This window comes from Castanea sativa, chromosome 11 (genome assembly GCF_040712315.1).
Source record: "Castanea sativa cultivar Marrone di Chiusa Pesio chromosome 11, ASM4071231v1".
Lineage (NCBI taxonomy): Eukaryota > Viridiplantae > Streptophyta > Magnoliopsida > Fagales > Fagaceae > Castanea > Castanea sativa.
In genome coordinates this window covers 23502342-23522060 of record NC_134023.1, presented here as the reverse complement: position 1 = coordinate 23522060, position 19719 = coordinate 23502342, and the positions used below count along the sequence as shown (strand labels likewise).

Below are 19719 nucleotides of genomic sequence, written 5' to 3'. Positions count from 1 at the left end.
TGCTGTCAGGAAAAGGTTAAGACGAATGGTCATATTTTTTGGGGCTGTCCGAAAGCATTGGAAGTTTGGGCTGCTTCGAAATTACATTTGCTACCTTTGGATGTCCATATTGATTTTTTTCAGGACCTGTTATGGTTTGAGATGATGACTAATGCAGCTGGAGAGGAGAAGTGTTCAAGATTGGTTATGATTGCTTGGGCATTATAGAGTAATAGGAATGAAATCTATCATGGGGGTGAAGGTAAAACAGGTCCGGCTGTGGCACTTTGGGCAACAAGTTATCTCCAGGAGTATTGGTCTGCAATGGATTCACAAAATGGTGCTGCTTCTAATCGGTTTCTGCACTTAGCTGAAACACATCTGCACTCAGCTTGGATGGCTCCATCATCGGGTTCTTTTAAAATAAATGTGGATGGTGCTCTTTATCCCACAAAGAAGTTGGCTAGCATTGGTGCAGTCATAAGAGACTTGCAAGGTAGATTAACAGCAGCGTTATGCAAAAAAATTAAAGCCCCATTGGAAGTGCATGAAGTTGAAGCTAAAGCCTATGAAGCAGGTATGTTGTTGGCTAGACACCTGGGGCTGCAAGATGGGGTGCTGGAGGGTGACTCCTTGACTATTTCTAATACTCTCAAGGGAATTTCAATGCCACCCACCTCTGTTGCTGCTATTTTGGAAGGCATTCATGTTTTAGGCTCTGAAATTGATGTTGTTAATTTTTCTCATGTACGTAGATCAGGCAATAAGCCAGCCCATATTCTAGCAAGACAAGCTCTAAGCTTTGTCAATGATGTAATTTGGATTAAAGAGATTCCTTGTTGTATTCAAGAAGCTCTTATCCAGGATGTATTTGATTTGTGATGTTTGTTATCAATAATAGTTTTTAGTGTGTTTATCAAAAAATAAAAAATAAATATTTTTGACAGCTTTTTATATTTTCCATGAAAGTAGTGTAAAACTTTTCTATTATGATTTATTAACAATTGCTTTAAGAGCATCCGTTAACTTGATCCTTAATGTATATAGAATATAGCAAAAATGCTGGACATCCCTTATCTTTGATGAACATCAACAACAAAAGAATTTACTCTTCGCCATAGTAAAAGGTATGTCACACTTGAATTAGGAGAGTATTCAAGTCCTCATTCCTCACAAATCATCAAATAATTGCAAAAAAAGATTTTCAAAAGCTTAATAAAATTCAAGAAAGCGTCTTCTAATAGTTCATGTGTGTTGATTTGCGTATGATTGAACCCATCTGACGTGCAAAATTATTACTTTGATGTCCTTGGACAAGTGTGTAACACGTGTGGGGAGTTTTTTTTTTGGTGAAAAACGGAAACTTCATTAAGCATTAAAAGGCCAGAATGGCCAAAGAAGCAGAGTTAGCAGCAGTGAGTCTGCTATAGTACAGTCCATACATATCTGAGTTTACAAAAGTATTAACGTCCTCCGAAGGAGGGTAATCAAAAATAGCCAAATCCTCAAGTTGTGATACACCCCTTCTGGCCAAAGCATCAGCACAAAAGTTTGCTTCTCTAAAAGCATGTCTCACCCTGCTTTGAGGAAAATTCCTTAAGAGCAATCTGCAGTCAGTAAGTAGGGGAGAGAAGGAATTATTAGTTTCTTGGTTAGATTGTAATATATCAACAACAGTTTTTGCATCTAGTTCCACTACAATATTTTGAACACCCAGCTGGGTTGCTAGGTTCAGCCTGTCTCTTAGAGCCCAACATTCAGCCATCACACTTGTTGCAAAACCAAAAGACCGTGAAAATCCCTTCACCCATCTGCTTGCACTATCTCTAATAACGCCACCCCTACCAGCCTTTCCTGGATTTTCAATCGATGCCCCATCCGTGTTAAGCTTCAGCCAATTCATAGGAGGTTTCAGCCATCTTATGGGAATTTTAACCTTGGATTTTGGCTTTTGATTTTTGCCACGCCGTACCAATATTCCAAGGCTTGATTGAGACACGACTTATGTAGAAGAAGGTTGAGAGGGGTATTATCAAAACATACCTTGTTCCTGTGCTTCCAAAGGAACTAGACTGCAAAAGGAAATAGAATACTCCACGGTATGCCACGTCCTTGTATCCCGTTCTAATACTTATAGAGGCCTGTTCTATAGAGTAGATGCAAGAAAAAACTACTTTAAAAAAAATGGTTAGAAATATTCACATAATATATATGCAACGACTTTGATAATTTGAACTCACACTGCCCTACTCTCCCAAGCCCTTATGGCTTGGGGAGGTACAAATTCTCCCAACAGTGGTGAAAAAGTCGAGGATCACACTTTGAATTTGACACAACTTAGACACAAGAGAAAGGGTGGTTGAATTACTTTTTATTAAGTACAAATAATGGACCCATGTAAATAATATAACAAAATCACACATTAACAAATATATAAGTTGTGTCAAAGTGTTTGTCCATAAATGAACTGAATGGGCAGTGGTGTAGAAGACAACTGTTGTCTCCATATAGGCGCTTAATTCTTGGCCTTTTATAGGTCCACCCATCCATGCTTTATAGATAGAAGATACAGAATGATTGAAGAGAAATCATTATTAATGGGGGAGATACCCAATCTATCTATTTTTTGACTTCTAATTTGGTGGGCTCAAGGAGATTTTGCCTCTTCCTGAGTTCTCTCCCTACAAATTTTATAATCAAAAGATAAATAAGAGTATGACTAAAAATTAGACAAAGTTTGACTAGAAAGTAGTTTGTAGTTAATAGTCACAACTCCACTCAATTTTTTATTATTATTATTGAATGTGAATTTTGACAAATTCACCATTGGATTACATTTTCTTCTTATATCCTCTATACTTGCAAAATTTCCATAAGTTCAAATATCAATATTTATGTCATCAATCAAATTATTAAATTGAAAATTTTTGTAGTTTAAATTTATGCATAAAAAATAATTTATGAATAGAATATTAAATAACATTTAATTGGCACATAATTTGACATTTGTGTTAAGAACATAAAGTATATGTAATCCAACTGTTGAATTTTCAAAATATAAATCCATTTTAATTTTTTTAGTGGGAGTTGTAGTCATTGATTGGTTTTTCAGCCAAGTTTTTTCCCAAAAAATTATTTTTATATTTTTTAAATTAACTATTTTTAATAAAAATTTAAATTAAAAAAAAACTAATTGCTAATGATGCAACTAATATCTTGTCAACCAACTATTCCAAAACTTGTGAGGGTATATTATTTTGATATTACTCACTAAAATAGTGGAATCCGTATAAAATATGATCTTTCAACTAGATGGAATATGGTGTATTTGAACAAAGCTTTCACTTATAAGGTGTTTCTTGAAAAGATTCAGATGCGACCAACATATTCTAAAACCTCATATAGCGAGCAAATATTCCTATTTCTAAAAATAGCTTAGTTAAATGAATGGTCGAGCGATTGGCTGATGACAAGAATACATATTGGCTTCGCATCCCAAGAGAGATATATTGTTACCATTGTGACTTGGTCGTCAAAAGAAAGGGGCAGGAACAACCTGAAATCACTGTTAAATGTCCTAAAAGTTTTTCAATCCTTAGCATCTCGAGTGCCAACAAATGCCTTTGGTTTCACTTGATTTGACCCATCTCCGTCGAGCCATTGCTTACGGCCTTCTGTAGTATGGGGACCTCACCCATACTCTCTAAAGCTTGTCACCCATATCTATTAGATAAGCTTGGAACACTTCCTCCATTATATAGCAGTCAAAGGTTTTCTCTGGAATGCTGTTGGAATCATCCTCTGAACGTTTTCCTTTGAATGTTTGTTTAGTTGTCCGATTAGGAAATCTTAAACGTTGAAGACAGCTGGGCCATTATGTTAGCCTCAACATCGGCCCTTCTAGGTACATGGTCAATGAATTTCATCAAACTCGGCGAATCCAAGCTAGGGCTCCCTTTGTGTATGGTTGTTGCTTTGCTTCAATTGTCTAATACTCACCGATGACTTGTCTCACAACTAGCTGAAATCACCCTGTTAATGTTAACATGGTTGGATCGCATGCCCATTGCCACAGCTAGTTCTAATTTGATAAGCAAAGCTTCATAGTTAGCTACATTTTTCGTGCATAGGAAAAAAAAGTGGTGCCCAGCATAGCTTGAGAGGCCTAGCCTTATTTCAAAAGTGCTAATTCAGTTCGGATAGACTTCATCCTAGAACGCCACCTCCCTTGGAATTAATAAGAAAACAAGTGCTTTAGATCAGTGAATAAACCGAAACGAAAGAAGAGATGTTTTTCGCTCAACGCCTAAAGCGCACTATGCTCCACTTCAACAAATTAGATATTTCGGTGGAACTGGTGAACCACGCGAACGAGCTAGATGTGTGCAACAAAGGGCTCATAGTACCTGCTAGCGTAGCTATGCTATGGAAGGGAAGGGGCCTAAATTGACCCTCTTCCTTTCTTTTTTTTTTCTTTTTCCGTTTTTCAGCCCAGCTATGCAGTGGAAGGGAAGGAGTCTAAATCAACCCCCTTCCTTCTTTTTTCTTCCAAAAAAGCATATTTGGAAAATTAGTTATTGCCTTTTTCACTTTCAAAAATACTTCTAATTTAATTAACTTATCCTTATTCTAAAAAAAATTAGGTTAAAATAGTAAATAAACAAAAATTAAAAAAAAAAAAAAAAAAAAAAAAAAAAAAAAAACTATGAGTTATCAACTCCCCACTAGATAGCCAACCTGCCAATGTTTAACACAAAAAACTTTTAACTTCCCACTACCCACACGTTTTATCAAGAAAACAAAAAAACTACCCCCACCTTCCTATCAAAAAAGGAAAAGACTATCCCACTCTTAACATGAAATGAAATATGACCGGAACCTTTTTTTTTTTTTAGCAAAATTTTAGGGCTTTCCTTTTAAGATTCACCCAAAATCTAGACATCATTATCTTTTCTTAAAATAAAAATAAAAAATAAAAGAAATAAAACACTTTTATACGTTATTTACCACTAACCCACAACTCCACGTTTTCTTTTTTATTTAGATATCATTATATTTTCGTTAAAAAAAAAATTTTAAAAACACTTAACGTTATTTACCACTCTCCCACTAACCCATAACCTCACATTTTTTTGTCTTTCTTTAAAAAAAAAATCCCACACATTTCCTTTCAATTTGTTCAAAATTCAAATAATCCTAATGTTCTATTTGAATTCAGATTACTTTTTTAATTGCATTCCACGCGGTTAAAAAAAATCCTATAAATCCTTATATCTAGAGATGTGCACAAAACTTCCCATAAATAATATTCCTATAAATATTAGGATAGAAAACAAATATCCATTTCAATCACCTCAAACTTCCCCCTCAAAAGAGTAGTGACGTTGTCAACCACCACAAACTTTCTCGCAAGAAGTGTTAATATTTCCAAAAAAGCATTTCATTGTTTGTGTTGCCCAAAATCAAGGGAAAGGCTTTAAATGGAGAAGAAAGCAAAACTAGAAGTAAACAAGAAAGCCCGTAAGAGGTTTCAATAAAAATTTGCTCAAGAAAGTGGCCGATTTTCTCAAATCTTATTCTTTCTTGATTGAATAAAGTCCAAAATTTTTGTTTCTTTTGATTTAGTAATTATTGTCCCTTTTTTTTAATTAAAATTTTGGATTTTATTCATTATTGTTGGCATCATCCTCCAGATCCATAATTGGAGTGCCAAAATATTTGTACATAGATTTCAAGTTTCCCCTTATAGAATCATATATTGTTTGTTTGTTTGTTTTGGGATGAATTTGTATTGATTATTGTTATATTACGCTTGCATATAACTTTGTAGTACTATGTTAATGACGTCAATACAGATGAGGTGCAAATACAAGAGTGGAAACTCAAGAAAGGGGGATCTCTTGCATGAAGTTCCACTTTAACTTTTGTACCAATTGTTTTAATAGATTTCAAAATTATTACAACTTTCCTTCTTTTCTTTTTTTTTTTCTTTTTTTGCATGAACTGTCCCATTAGATTTCAAAGTGTTACAATATATTTTAAATTTTGTATCAAGTGTTTGGGAGATTTCAATTCCATTTTAGATTTTGTGTCAAGTATTACTTTATTTTAAAACTACTATTAGGGTTTTAGACCCCAGTTGTCTCAGATTGAATTGTTTTTTAAACAAATAATTAATTAGATTAATTATAATCTTGATTAAAATGATTAACATATCAAACAAACACAGATCACATGAACACCAAGAATGATGACTCAGGAAAACTTTTGAAATTGTGGTTTCAAAGTAAAAAATCTAGGAAGGATTTAACCTAAACAATTATCAAGGCAACATTTCACTAATAGAATTGAAGTTTGTACAATAGACTTAACTCTAAATCTACTGCTACCTCATATAGTACTAACAGGCGTGAGTCGCGTGACCACATGTAGCTCTAAATTCACGGACTCTTCTACTATGAAACTGTTGCACACAAACACTCTTGTTTGTGATATTGAGATCTCCATTCAAAGATTTAGATGAACAACTATGGTTGACTAGATTCATGAACTTTACTTTATAATTAAATTTGTCTTTATAATTAAATTTGTTGTTTGCACAAGGTCTTCAATTATAGCTTCAAAAGGGTATGGAAAATCTTTAGATTTGTGTACAGAACATTGCTTTCTTGAATGTGTAAAAACATGCTCTAAGTTTTTTATTTAAATATCCTTAAGTTCCATGAAAACCCAATATCAAACGGCTAAGAGAAAAAAGTAAATCCAAAATCTGCACAAATCTCAATTTGTCGAGATGTGCATCTCGATCGGTCAAAATGAGTGAAACTTATCTGCACTTTAGTTTTTCTGATTTCTTGAGTTTTCAACTGTGCTAAACTTGATTTTTCTTTTTTAATTGAATATTTCTATACTAAACAAGTAGACAAACTAAGTTCTAAAAGGTTACAATTAGTTCATGGTTGTCAACCTAAAAATATAGACTCTACAATTACTATAGAATGCATGGATGAAGTTTTACTTTAATTTTTGTACCAAGTATTTTTGCATCAAATGTTTTGATTTCACAGTGTTACGACATTCTTTTATTGGAGTGTTTCATTATATTTCAAGTCCATTATAGTTTTTGTATGAAGTATTATTTTATTTTTAAATTACTTTAAATTCATTTAAAATTAGTTCAAGTCCATTTAAGAAATTAGAAGAAAATCTTACTATCATTAAAAAACCATATGTATTAGATTTGCATGACTTAATTACTTTATTTGATAATTAATATAACATAGTTAACAAAAGCCAAAAAATTCAAAATTCACATATATACAAAGTGAGTACACAAATAAGTAAAATTGCAAAAATAATGTGCAAAACAATGACTAGAAAATTCCCTAGGAAAGAAAGCTGGAAAGGAGTTTGAAGATGAATTTGTATGACATCAATATTTTAAAATAAAAAGAAAAAGAAAACCTAACCCAAGAACAAAGATATTAACAAAAAAAAATAAAAGTCTTGAAAATTACATAGTAAAATAATCATGAACTTTGAGGCAGCCGCCCACAAAAATTCTTGAATCCCATTACTTTTCTTTTTCTCCATTTTGACATAATTTACTACTTTCTTCTCATAGAGTACATTTCTTCTCTTTATCAAAAGTTTGTGGTTGTTAACGTTAAAAATTATCACAATTTTTTGTTATAATTTTTATAATAAATTATTGTGGGAAGTTTTGAAAATAACAAGTACATGATAATTGGTAACTAGTTTTTTTTCTTTTTCTTTTTCTTTTTCTTTTTAACAATGAAAAATTAAGTGGGTAAGAAACGTGAGTAGTGGAGTTTTAAAATAGAACGCAATTTTACATATTTATTGTCCCTTGACTCCCTTCTTAGTGAAATGGTACTAAAAATTAGGCATTATTTCATGAAAAATTCACATGCAACCAACTTATTCTAAAACTTACAAGTTACAAGTGTATATTATTCCGATAAAACTAACTAAAATAGTGGAATCCATATGAAACTGATCTTATGGCTCTTTCGATTATTTAATTTTGAATATGGCTTATTTGAACAGAGTTGTCCCTTCTCAATGAAATGCTATAAAAAGACTGAATACGCTTGAATTTGTACTCACCTCTTAAAATTTCTGTGGCAGGGATAAGCTCAAAAAAATTAGCATGAAAATCTTGTGTAATATCTTTTTATTGGGCTTGCTAGGGTGAGTAAATTATTTGAAAATGAGTCCTGCACTGTCCAAGGCTACGTACTATTCCATCAAACACCCAACACATGCAAAACACTAACTAATTCTTGAGTTTCCTTGTTAAAAAGAGCTGCGGTAGAGACAACAGTGTACTATGCAGGAGTTGAATACACATCATCAACTTTTTCAGCTGTTAGTGTTACGTGCAACTTACTTCCATCGATTACCTTTGTCGTAGCAATCTTGTGCAGGTATGGGGATCAATATCTTTTATATCCATCTCTTTAGTTTGTGCATAAGAGGAATATTGTAAAGGAGTAGTGAGGCATGTCTAAAATCAATTCTAAGCCATTTAACAAACCATCCATTAGCAATATGGTTTATGACTACAACCAATATTCGTAAAACATACTCTCGATACAAAATCACAAACTTGACACACTCACACATCTAAACTCCCAATACAAGCAATAAATTGCTCTCTCATTCAAATAATAGATCAATTCTTAGTTAACACACACAGATATCTGTTGTTAGGTTCTAAGAAATTAGGAACTAATGTATTAGAACTTCAATATGTATATGCTGGCAAACTATGATCAAAACGTTTAGTCTAGATTTAGGCTGCTCAAAGTATGTGTTTGTATAAAGTTAGAATCGAGTAATTGCAAGAAATTACTATTCAATTTCTGCAAGGCTCGATCTATCGAAAATTAGACTCGATCGATCGAAGCTCATACAGAATGTTTTTCTGCAGAATTTTCCAACTCAACCCAAGCTCGTTTGACATGAAAGGGTTTATGTTTCATATCTCATATAAATAGAAAAACTCTAACCACGTTTTAGAGATTGTTGATATGTTGTATGTGTGAATCTCTTGTGAGATCTAAAGGTGTTTACCTCCATACATACTTAGGATTATCAAGATCAAGATTAATGTCGAGAGCTTGGTGATCACTTCAAGTGCTATATAAAGAGCTTAAAGAAAAATAAGTAGGTGAACTTGTGGTTGCTGCAAATCAAGGAAAGACGTAGTCCGTGGACTCGGAGCTATCATAGGGTCATGGTAGTAAGTTTTCTACTTGAGGTAGCAATAGAATGTTAGTGGTCTAAGTTCTATTGTACAAACTTCAATTCTTTCATAGTGGATTTGTTATTTACCTTAAGAATAGCTAAATTAAATCCTCCCTAGGTTTTTTACTAGTTTGGTTTTCCTGGGTCATCAGATCTTTGTGTTCTTTATTTTCCGCTACTTTACATGATATGATTATTATTGTTTTAATCTAGATCTGAATAATAAACCTAAATATTCACTTGGTTAATTAATTAAGTTAAACAATCTAGTTTTTACAGGGATCTAAAACTCAACATCTTTTAACCCCAAAATATTTAACAGACTATGTACTCTTTGATGAAATTCACTTCACGTTCTTCTAAGAGTCTTCTCCCCTTCTATACAGGAGGAACACTTACGCTAAAGCCATCATCACACGTTTTACAATACTGTCTATTTATAAGGCTTCAACTGTGTGGGTTTCTTTTTTATTTTGGATGGTACCAAGGTCTATTGATGACAAAGGATCTTGGGCCTCCAAGGATAGATGATTGATTGTTGGTTGGATTGGGTCCGGTTTTCCGCGGCCTATTAGGGTCGTTATATGAACCGGTTTGTGCGCAAGTCACATAGAGCTCCTCAAGGGAAAAATGTGATTTCCTCCTAAGCAATAAAATGTCATTGTAAGTGTTTTAATGTCTTAAAATGACCTTTTTCCCTTACAAAATGAGTAAAATAACATTATTCATAATATTCACAATGAGAATGTGATTAAAATAGAGTATTTAAGACTTATCTTTTATTTTGTGAACATTTTAAAGAGTTCCTTCACTCGGTTCCTCCATGATGGTTCCTTGGAAAAGTGTTACACTGGTTCTTCCACCAGTGGTTCCCCGGACGTGGGTTCGTGGTTCCCCTAGTGTGATGTCATAGTTCTCAAGGGTACTTGATTTTTAATCCATGGAACCCAAAACGCTAGTTCCTTGAACCAAATGATCTTTCTCCATGCTCACTATGCAATGGATTTTTGTCTTTTCCCTTTATCTCTGTAGGTCCTACATAAGAACAATTATATAATACAAATATCCTCAAACAATTATTAGTTCCTCAGGTTAGGATATACATTCTAAAGCATATACATATATGTAAATGATCTTCATGAAAATGAGTCAGCCACGAGGATTCTGGCCTCAATTCTCACGAACTTAGTACTTTTGGCACAAGACTTGTGGGATTTGGAACTCAAGTCCAAGTAGCTTTGCTTGGACATCTCCTTCCAAGATAGTCAGGTGAGGAGGATTTTGTGGAAGAGAGTGATATCTAATGTGTGCATATTTTTGTATATGTTTCTTTGAAGTCTAAATGATATTTTGAAGGGTTTCAAGGATATGGGACGAAGTCTACTTCCTTGGCTCTCTTATTTTATTCTTTCTTTGTCCCCTCTCCCTTGCTGAACTCTTAGAATTCTCAGAATTATCGGTTTGAATTTTTGGAACTCTTCCCCATTTCCCCTAAACTAACCCCTCTATTATGTTTTGGTGTTCCTTTTATAGTGGACATGATCTAGTACCCCTGGAGAGGATCTCCTCAGTCTGTTGGGTAAAACCATGTCATCTAACAGAATCTAAAGGAGTTCCTTGGGCAGAGTTTTAGCTTAGTTTGGAAATTATAGCTCAAAAGAGTATTTGGCTTTAGCTACAAACGGAAGATGTCTTCCTGGAAAGTCAAAGGAATATGTGGGATATTCAATGTAATGGGTGACCGAGATCCCTCGATTCCTATGTCAAGTACTAAACCCAAGGATACCACTCATCCCTTTCACTTCTCTCTACCTCTTGATTTCAACAAGATATCTAACGAATCTTTCCTTCTTTCAAGGATACCTATGAGTGGTTTATTCTATCTTCTGGGTCACCCACGTCCTTCTTAGGATCTTCTAAGCCGTCCACATCCTTCTCAGGATCTCCTAGGCTCTGTCAAAGGATCTGCTTCCGAGATGATGGAGATCCCACTCGTGGGCTAAGTCTGGGTCCCCTTCTATTTTTTCTTTTTCTTTCTTTTTCCTTCTTTTTGGGTCTTTAGGCCTTCATGGTCCTTCTTAACTTCACGAGTTGGGCATTCTTTTGTCAAGGCCCATGGTCTTTCTTTACTTTTCATGGAATAGACTTTCTTGTCAAATTTTGGTACTCAACAAACTGTTATTCATCTGTGGATAAAGAATTCAAAATTATTTCATTGTCGTAGGCTTTCATTTTAATTACACCATGAAAACCCATATAGGCAACTAAGTAAGAATAGGAATTTAATGCAATTACCATGAATTGATTCATTGTCCATGAAATATATCTTCTTTTTTTTTTTTGCAATAAGTCCAACTTAAGATAAACAAGCCTTAACCAGTACTAGATTACCAACAATATTAATACCAAAGCCAATCTTTTGCTGACTATCTCAAATTAATTTTGTACACGTAGTCAACATAATCTTCTAAAAATTATATCAAGATCAACTTATTTGCCATAATACTAATCCAATTATTCCTTGTAAGATGCAATCAAATATTCAAATGGCTATCCCACATGAATAACCATTTCATTACAAAATCTATTACAGTAAACCAAACGTGCCATGATCAACATATACTACAAAAGAAAAATGAACTATTGCGGCGGGCAAAAAATGCCGCTAAAGTCCAAAAAAGCGTCACTAAAGGTATATTTGACCTTAGCGGCAGATGCTATTGCGATGTTTCTTCCCGCCATTGTTGCGGTGCCACTATAGATCTATTGTGACGATAACAAAAAATGCCGCAATAGATCTACCATTTAGCATCAATTTTGGTTCCATATGAAATTAGAATTCGGGTCAATTGACCTTTGGCAACGAAATATGTGCACCGCTATAGGTGACAACCTTTAGCGGCGAGCGATAAGCGCTACTATAGGGCTTCATGTACAATAAAACATATGCACCTTTTAGGTGCGGTTACAACCGCCATTATATGTGTGAAGCTTTAGCTGTAGGCTATAAACACCACTATAAGGCTTCAATTATAACATAAATTTAGACCTTTAGCAGTGCTTTTTGCCAGCTGCTAGAGGTCAAAAAAAAAATTTCCCCTAGGTTTTAAAACCACAGTCCTATTACAAAGAACTTGTAATAATTTTAATTCTACTAAGATAATACCACAAATGTAACTAATTAACAACACCACAAATGTCTCCAAACTAACATTATATTAACATAAAAATATATTATCGAATACATAACATTATCTATAACCATCATCATAAGATTAACAAAAAAAAAAAAAATGTGGTCCTTTGAATAAAACTACCGCTTAAATTAAGCTAATTCATAATCAAAGTTCCCAAGTGTTTAAAAGTATCCTTCAACACATAATTTTAGACCTTTAGCGGTGCTTTTTGCCCGCTGCTAGAGGTCAAAAAAAAAATTTCCCCTAGGTTTTAAAACCACAGTCCTATTACAAAGAACCTGTAATAATTTTAGTTCTACTATGACAATACCTCAAATGTAACTAATTAACAACACCACAAATGTCTCCAAACTAACATTATATTAACATAGAAATATATTATCAAATACATAACATTATCTATAACCATCATCATAAGATTAACAAAAAAAGAAAAAATGTGGTCCTTTGAATAAAACTACTGCTTAAATTAAGCTAATACCATAATCAAAGTTCCCAAGTGTTTAAAAATATCCTTCAACACTTCCAAAAAATGTGGTTGTTCAAATGTAGTTCTTTGTACACAAAAAGTCATCGAACACCAAGATTACTTGGTTGATGGGATGCAGCTGATGATTTTTTGAGAGCTAGAGATTGTTGGACCAGAGGAACGTCATACATACAAACCAAGATTACTCAATAAGTGCATATAAATGGAATAGAATGACAAGAAAATATTAGAGATTTAGGACTTTTCATCTTGCTCATTCAATAAGTGCATACAAACCAAGATTACTCAATAAGTGCATATAAATATTAGCTCGTCAAGCTTGTTAGGACTTTTCCATGATTTTGTTTGGGGCTTGATATGATTCTATGTATTTAGTTGGGCTACTTCATTTAATTTTATCAGCTATTTCTCCACTGCAACACCATTAGCATATAGCATGACATAGACTCTCCATGTCCCAAAAAAGTGTCTTGGTTCTAAAGACACAATTATTAATGAAAAGTAAAAAGTTCAATTCTTCATAAAATGCCATTCATCCTATATTAAGAGCATATGAGTTAGCACATATGCTCTTATCAAAGACTGTCCCAGAATATATAATAATACCTTAGTTAAAAAGGGTCATTTGAGTATCATTATTACAAATAATGAATGAGTATCAACAATGATTTGCTTTACACAAAGCTTAATTTGTTTCATTAATAATGACCCTTTGCAAAAAGGGTGATCCTTCACTTCCCAGAGACAAAATTGAAGTCATTAGGACTAAAAAATGAACTCAAGGCATACCATTCACTTAAAAACTTCATGACATAGGAAACACAAATAGAGGGTCATGCACATCAAATATATTTTCCTATTCTGACCAACTTTTTGCTTCGTAGGAACCAAATCCATTTAGTCAAGGCAAATAACCAATGTTAATAATGTATTTATTTAGATAAAATCATTGTTCCTCAAAAACTCAGATTGATACATGAACTAGAAACCATCATTCTTCCGGTATAAGCTAGAATCATTTGCAAGTTACATGTGGATTACAAATTCATCTAACAGTCCTCTCCTTGACCAATCAAGGAGGCTTAATAAAGAAATTCAAGTACCAAATAGTGCATATTCTAAAACCGAGTGAAAAAATCTTGGCATTTAGAAAGCCCAATTGAAAACAATACCTTGTACAATAAATTTGAGTATGAGGCCACAGGAAGTTTGGAACTTTTACAAAAGCCTCAAAAGCAGTAGGTGCAAGAGGTGCATCACTTAGCTCTACAAAAAAGACAAAAAATAAGGTTAGAAATATATTAAAATGTAAACCAAGGTTCAAATTAACTGAGCACGTGCATGCACACATGCATACACATAAAGCGTAAATCAAACAAGGATACCATACTAGCCCCTATAAAACTCTATGATTATCACCCAAAAGAGAAAATTAAGTCCAACTGTACGCTAACAAAGGAGATAACATTCTGATATACTAACAATATCAAACATGAATAGAGAAAATATAGATAAGTACTTTTCAATGAAAAAGAACAACACACCCATATGCATCATTAGTGTACGTATATTTTAACACTTTTAGAAAAAAAAAAAAAAAAAAAAAGCTGATGTCAAATGCATATTTAGTGCCCATTTGGGATGCACTTATAAGTTATCTTATTGCTTATTTTTCCTACTATTTGCAAGTCTCAGGTGAGTCACCTACTTATTTTATTTAACTTTTGCTTATTTTTTCTAATATTTGTGGTTTCCACATGAATCACCTACTTATTTTATTTAACTTTTATCCTAAATAAGTTGTTCCCAAATGGGACTAATGTACCATATGATCAGTAGCATATCTATCACCCAATCCTTTTGTGTAAAAGCCCTTCTATTCACTCGAAAAAACTGAATGTTTCATATTAGGTGAACTGTAAGGAGAAAAGTCATTACCTGAGAGTTGCAGCATGAGTCTAGCCCTTGAATTTGTAACCAGGTGGATAACTGTGCAACTCATAGCACTTATCAGCAACATGACCACTGACACCACAGTGAGAACACCAATCCTTAATTTCCTAACCTAGAAATCTAATAATTAACAAATATATTTTGAAGTTTACAAAAAGACAAAAACAATACACACATCACTAAGACATAATTGATCTCACCTTTCAAAGAAATTAAACAATGGATTGATAAAAGGTGGTTTAAGATCTCATATAATTTTTTTGAAGACTGAAACTAATACCACAAAATAATGAAAAAGCAATTAAATTTTTCCATACACATAATATTCATCAGGAATTGCTTAGTGTTGTTTAGGGGTTCAATTTGGATAAATAAAGATATATATATTTTCAAGTTATTTCTCTTAAATTCAGTTTAAAGTTTTATTGTTACATGTTAGTGGGGATCGAGTCAATTAGATGTCTGAAAGAGAAGTTCAGTTAGTAACATGGATAGTTGCATACTTCTTCCTCTCTTTGCACACAAAATATTGTCATGGCAAAACTATTAGCATGTAAATTATTATAAACCCTATTTAATGCAGCAAGGCCTCCCTCAGCAACTCCATATAAGAGATACTCCGTTGCTACACCAGCCAGAGCTATACATGAGAATCTGTTCAGTGTCTAAAAGACAAGTTCCCAGGGTCAGGTACCTCTTTTTCAAAATAAAGGGACTTCATAGTTTCAATAGCAACATAAAATGCAATATGTTAAGACTTAAGAAGCAGCAAATTTAAAAGTGAAAAGTCTATGACATACTGTAGCTGATACTTTTCCTGTGTTAACTGGCATGACATGGAAGGTGGTAACAAACTAACAATCGAAGGCAATGGCAACAATGTAATAAACCAAAAGACTACATGCTCAACTCAATAAGTAAGAAACGAAGTGTTTTTCTTTTGACAATATAGCAATGTCTATATAACAGATTTCACCATGTTAAGCAGAACTAATTAAACTCCCATTGAATAAAACTTCTTAAAAATAACTTCTCCACAAGGTTGGCATCTGTAGAAATAGAAGACACATCAAATAAAAATAAAAACAAAACAGAAGAACAATAAGGCAGGCACAAAAAGATAACTCAGATAATGGGATCCACAGAATTGAACGAGGCAAGCAAATGGGGTCTACCACTGTGTCAATTTGAAAAACCCCATTTCCACAAACTAAAAGCACCAGCAGCCTTATTGTTGTTCATTCAGTCCCAAATTCTAACTCCAAAGGAACACATTTTCACTCAAATAAACCAACAAACACATTGCAAGAAAGAAAATTCTGAAACTTTGAGTAACTTGAAATTAGAAAAAAGTCACTCCTATAATACAAGAACAAGAATAGAATGAAAAACCCACTTCAGAAAACACCCAAAAACACAAAATAAACCCACAGAATCCAAGAAACTAGCAGCCAAAAAGAGAAAAAAGAAAAGGGTCTCAAGGGGTTTCACCTATTTGTAATCTCAAAATTCAATATTTGCAAATTGGTTTGTGAAGTATGAGTCTTTATTTTCTGTTTTTATATAAGCCACAAGGAAGGAAGAGAGAGAATGTGGGGGGAATGAAATCTCAAGGATCTGAATGGCTATGACAGAGAAAGAAAGTAGTGAGAGAAAAGGAGAGGGAACAATGGATTCCCCGTGTAAAGTACATATTCATATTCATCATAAAGCCTTAGAGCCATGCAGTGGGTAAGTGAGTGTAAGTGGTACCGCCACTCCAAAAAGAAAGAAATCTGTTTTACAATGAAATCCGTTTTACCCAAAAATATGAAAATTGATAAAAGGAAACTCATCAATACTGCTACAAGCACCAGGAATCAATATAATGGAAACCATCAATTACAATCTGAATGATGAAAATTCAAACCCAAAACAAAAGCAGACTAAAAAGCCCTAATTAATTTGCAAACTATACCACGTATTAAAGAAAACAATCAAAATTGAGATAGAATATGAAGAAAATGTTCATTAGTTTAAACATTTCAAAATTTTGATGCTTAACATTTTCCTGCATATTCAAGGAAACCAAACAGAGCGAGTTTGTGAAGGAAAGTTAAAACCTGGCTCGAGGAGGAAGGATAGAGATGGAGGTGAGATTGCAAGCTTTGTTGGCGGCGTCGTTGCGATGGCCTGGTTGGGCTCGGCGCCGGCAGGTGCAGGGCTGGGCTTTGCTCAGCAGGTGTGTGTGTGTGTGAGTGATCGATGGCGCCTAGTGTGTGTGAGAGATAGAGTGCAGCGTGCGTGCGTGAGATACAGAGCGAGAGAGAGACTGAGAGAGAGAAAAAAAAAAAAGGAGAAATGAAAAAAAATGTGTCCATAAAATGTGCAAATGCACTTTTGTCCCTGCGGGTCATTTTTATTTTGGTTTTTACTTTTTTATTTTATCATTTTTTGTCCATAAAATAAAAAATGTGTTCTATGCTAATTGCTAACATGACCATTTAAAAAGTATTTAAAAAAATTATTTAACATATTAAAAAGTCCACGTTAGTATTTAAATAAATAATAAATCACATAATTTTTTTTTTGAATTTCTAAATTTTTTTTAAAAAATAAAATAAGATAATTAGATTAATTTTTTTTATTCCTTTCATTATTATTAATTTTTTGGAAGAACATGTTTATGTTTTTTGTTTTCTTCCCAAAATATAACTCATATTCTTAGATCAATAACAATTAATCAAAATAACATTCTATTAAGCATGTTCTCACATAATCGCACACTCAAAAGAAAAACTTCAACTCCGAAACCTCATTCTCAAACCGGTCTCCAACTCTTCTAAGACACACACACACACACACACACACTCTCTCTCTCTCTCTCTCTTCCAAAACTATCAGATCTCTCTCTAACTCCATGACCAAACACTGCCATCTTAGCTCATCACACTGCCAACACCAAATCTCTCTCTAACTCCATGACCGAGCACTATCATCTTTGCTCTTCGTTCATCGCTCATCGATATACTCTCTCTATCTCTCAATATTGCTCAAAATCAGACCCAAATGTCTCAAACTCCTCTCTTAGATCGGTTTCTTTCTGTATCAAACTAGTGGGTTTCTCTACCTCACTCAGATCGATGTCTCTCTCTCAAAGATTGGTGCTCCATTCTCTCTTTCACTCAAATCAATGTCTCTATCTTAGCGGGTCTCTCACTCAATGGGTCTCTCTCTTTCTACCTTGTTCATCCATGGTGGTTGGTGGTTGGTGGTTGCGGAAGTGGTGCTTAGTTGGATCCGGGGGTGAGTCATGGGGTGGGTTTTGTTAATTGCTTGGTTTTGGTCTCAATGTGTTTTGGTGTTTTGGATTTGAGATTTGTGTACACAATTCATACTCAATTAAACTCCACGAATTCTTATATCCAACTGCTTCAAAAAGCTTGTGACCATAAATTGGTTATATCCATAATCATAAACAACCATTTTATGTTGACTAATCTAAAACAACAAATGCACTTAATTGTTGTTGAAAGTCACTCTTATATTCCCAGTCAACCATCTCAACATCTCCAAAAAAAAATGATTTTTCACCCAAAAAAACATTGATTTTAAACCTTTTTTTTTTTTTTTTTTGTTGATATCATACATTTCAAATTGACTAATCCAATTTTATACCCTAAAAGAAATTCTCATTTTATATTATTTTTAGCAACTGCTAAATTTTATTTTTCTTTTTTAATCTTTTGAAAAATTAAAATAGAGAACACCTACATAGCTCTGTAAATTTTGCAAAGCACAAACAAATTTACAATTTATTAGCAAAGTTCCCTAAGACCCAGTTCAAGTATTAGCAATACAATTCAAAAAAAAAAAAAGACTAATTACCCAAAAAAGAAAATTTGATATCATTGAGATTAAAAAAGAAAAGAAAAAAACTAATTTTTACCTCGCTTCGTTGGCACCGTCAATGGCAAAAGCCAAGCATTTGCCTTTGTCCAAGCCTCGATGGCTTCTTGGGGCTTCAATCAGCGAGCGGTGGCAGTGAATGCTAATAGAGAGAGACCCAAGCTAGGTTTTGAGAGTGAGGATGTGTGGCGGCAAGGATGCATGGCAGTGGTTGGAAGATTGATGTTTGTGTTCTCTATTTCCCGGTTTGGCTAGTGGGAAAATGTGGGAAAATTTTAAACTTTGCAAGATATTAGAAAATAGAAATAAAAATGTTAAATGAAATACTGTAACTTGCGTTCTTAATTTGTCTTGTAAAGCATATTTGAACAACAACCATAATTGCACCTTGCTGATTCAAAATTTGGTATCCGCCGGCGGTGGGTTTCACGAATCCATCTAATCTGTTGGGTTTTTTGGCAATTTATATTTTTGGTTACTGTTGGTAGTGGTGATGGCAGCTAATCACAGTCGGTGAAGGACGTTAGTGTGTGGGTTTTTGTTAGAGCTAACAACAGAGAGAGAGAGAGAGTATTTGAAAATGAAAAAGGAGGGAAATGAAAAGGAAAAATGGAGCTTAGGCCAAAACAACAGAGGGATACATTGGACCAGGCACAGACAATTAAAAGGTCTATTCCGCTATAACTACGAAACAACGCTGCAAAAAAGTATCTATTGCGGCGGTCATCTAACCCGCCGCTATAAGTAACAAAAATGCCATTAAAACTTATATATTGCGGCGGTTTTCTATACCGCCGCAATAGTATCTGCAAAAGGATATATTTATTGCAGTGGGTTTATGGAGTGCTGCTATAGCTAAGTTTAACGCCGCTAAAACATGTATATTGCAGTGATTTATATAGCGCTGCTATAGTACACTACAAAAGGCTACATCTATTA

General features: G+C 33.8%; 1 long non-coding RNA gene and 1 pseudogene across 3 annotated transcripts; one reads left to right on the top strand and one right to left on the bottom strand.

Moving 5' to 3' along the window:
- Nucleotides 1-19719, top strand: part of LOC142616249 (WAT1-related protein At5g07050-like) — a 50727-nt pseudogene that overhangs the window by 8000 nt on the left and 23008 nt on the right.
- On the bottom strand, nt 12791-17176 carry LOC142614890 (uncharacterized). Of its 3 annotated transcripts, none has more exons than XR_012840586.1 (4): nt 16995-17176; nt 14878-15557; nt 14112-14205; nt 12791-13075 (listed from the first exon to the last, which is right to left on the bottom strand). It is a non-coding gene; the product is annotated as an uncharacterized LOC142614890 (long non-coding RNA). The 3 variants fall into 3 exon arrangements; XR_012840587.1 differs by lacking the exon at nt 16995-17176 and adding an exon at nt 15693-16983; XR_012840585.1 differs by lacking the exon at nt 16995-17176 and having other exon boundaries at nt 14878-16983.